The sequence below is a fragment of the Nycticebus coucang genome, chromosome X (assembly GCF_027406575.1).
Source record: "Nycticebus coucang isolate mNycCou1 chromosome X, mNycCou1.pri, whole genome shotgun sequence".
NCBI lineage: Eukaryota > Metazoa > Chordata > Mammalia > Primates > Lorisidae > Nycticebus > Nycticebus coucang.
Window position 1 is genome coordinate 163,131,549 of NC_069804.1, and position 2,871 is coordinate 163,134,419.

Sequence of the window (2,871 nt, forward strand, 5' to 3'; positions counted from 1 at the left end):
CCCACTCTGGTTTATTCTTCGCGCTGGCTAGAGAAACCCTCAGAAACACAAAACCACAGTTCTAATTGAGAATGGAGAACAAGGCTCTGCCCCCCTAATTAAAGCATCATCTTTGCCAAGGGGCCACACTTGCCCATGCCACACTCAACAATACACTTTCCTGCAGTGCCAGGCACAGGGAAGGAGGCAGGACATATACCCTCCAATGCCCAAAGCGCGTCAAAACATGGCTACTAGAGTCCCTCAACCTCAGCCTTTGTGAGCAGCTCTCCCAGGTGCCACTGTCCCCAGCCCTTTCCCATCTGAGTCTATAGCCCCCAATGGAGGCTAAAATTTGTAAAATTTATAAAAGTGAGCTACGGGCACCAAGTGTCATGTAATAAGCTATATTTAATAGGGATTAGCAAATGTAATTTGCCACTATGGAGAAGTTTCCAAACAGGTAGGACAAGTGTCTAGGAGCTGCCAAAGGCATTATATTTCTTTTTGAATTAATGTAGCAACTATTTTATAATAGGGAGTTAAATGGAACTTTCCTGATAACAAAGCCTATTCCCCCTTTCTGAGCCTCTAACCCTATAATTATTCTCATTGAAGAACAGACAATCAAAATGCCTGGGGATCCAGCCTTGAAATCCATTATTTCAAGATATTTTGCTCCACCTTTTTAGGAACATTGTGATTAGCAGTTATTTCTTGTACTACATAAGCCTCCTGTATGTTCTCTGGATAGACACATGGCCCAGAAAATGCACAGAACATGGAAGCTGGGGTAACTACGCCTTTTTCAAGCACCAGAACCTTTCTTAATAAGCCTTCTCTCAGGATATAAAATCAATGTCCATGAGTCAGTAGCTTTTGTACACGCCAACAACAGCCAAGATGAGAAGGTAATTAAGGACACAATCCCCTTCACAGTAGCTTCATAGAAATGAAATACCTAGGACTATACCTCACAAAAGAGATGAAGAACCTTTATAAAGAAAATTACGAACCCCTAAAAAAAGAAATAGCAGAAGATATTAACAAATGGAAGAACATAGCATGCTCATGGCTGGTAATAATCAACATTATTAAAATGTCTATACTTCCTTAAGCAATCTACAGATTCAATCCCACCCCCATTAAAATACCAACATCTTGCTTTCGAGACTTGAAAAAAATAATTCTTCATTTTGTATGGAACCAGAAAAAAACCCGGTATAGCTAAAGCAGTTCTTTGTAATAAAAACAAAGCCAGGGGCATCAGCCCACCAGATTTTAGGATGTTCTACAAGGCCACAGTGATCAAAAGAGCATGGTATTGGCACAAAAATAGAGACATAGACATCTTGAACTGAATAGAAAACCAGGAGATGAAACTAGTATCGTACCGCCACCTAAACTTTGATAAACCAAACAAGAATGTAACACAGGGGGAAATAATCCCTATTCAATAAATGGTGTTGGGAGAACTGGATATCCACATGTGAAATACTGAAACTGGACTTACACATTTCTCCACTCACTAAAATTGATTCAGATGGATAAAAGACCTAAATTTAGGCATGAAATGACAAAAATCCTCAAAGAAAGCATGGGAAAAACACTTGAAGATACTGGTCGAGGGAAAGACTTTATGAAGAAGACTTCTGTGGCAAATGCAACAGCGAAAATAAACAAATGGGAAATAGGAAAGCTGCAAAAAGCTGTGGAGTGCTGCAGTGTAAATAAAAAGAGGAAAACTAAGTTTCTCAAGTCACCACTGCATGACATCGGGCAGGCGCGGGGCAGGGATCGGCGCTCTCTCCAGCGACCATGCGCTGGACTTTATTGTGCTGCAACAAGCCCTGGTTCCCATTGTTTTTTCTCAAAATATGGCAAAGGTTCAGGTGAACAATGTAGTGGTTCTGGATAACTCTTCTCCTTTCTACAACCCATTCCAGTTCAAGATCACCTTCGAGTGCATCGAGGACCTGTCTGACGACTTAAGAGTGCAAGATTATCTATGTGGGCTCTGCAGAAAGTGAAGGAGATGATCAAGTTTTAGACTGTTTTAGTGGGCCCTGTTCCTGCAGGAAGGCACATGTTTGTGTTTCAGGCTGTTGCAACTAATCCAGGAATCATTCCAGATGCAGATGCAGTAGGTGTAACAGTTATGCTAATTACCTGTACCTATCGATGTCAAGAATTTATTAGAGTTGATTATTACATATATAATGAATATTCTGAAACAGAATTAAGGGAAAACCCACCAGTAAAACCAAACTCTTCTAAGATTCAAAGGAACATTTTGGCATCTAATCCCAGGGTCAGAAGATTCCACATTAATTGGGAAGATGACACATGAAAACTGGAAGATGCAGAGAACAGTAATCCAAATCTAAAGTCACTTCTTTTAACGGGTGAATTACCTTCAGTATCAAAGGGATGGTCCACATCAGAAAACTCACTAAATGTTATGTTAGAATCTCACATGGACTGCATGTGACCACCAGCCACCCCTTTAGTACAAATTAAGCTATTAAAAACACACAGAGCTATTACCCTATTAAGTTAGTTAAGGCATGGAATGACAAAAATCCTCAAAGAACATAGAACTATTACCCTGACTGTTAAGTATAGTCAAGACACAATGTGAAGAATTTGTTTAAAAACATCCTATAGAAAGTTTATAAGAAAACCAGTATTTGAACAAATTGTGGAATATAAATACAACTATTTTTAAATAAAAAAATTAAAAAATAAAGAAATGGGGCTTAATTAAACTGAAGAGCTTCTGTACAGCTAAGGAGACAACCACCAAAGCAAATAGACAACCTACACAATGGGAAAGTATATTTGCATATTTTGAATTGGGCAAAAGCTTGCTAACTAGGATCTACAGAAAAC

The 2,871-nt window shown here is 39.2% G+C and overlaps 1 pseudogene; it reads left to right on the forward strand.

Annotated features, from left to right (window-relative positions):
* Positions 1-1,856: 1,856 nt before the first annotated feature.
* LOC128578400 (histone chaperone ASF1-like) lies at positions 1,857-2,470 on the forward strand (annotated as a pseudogene).
* Positions 2,471-2,871: the final 401 nt, after the last annotated feature.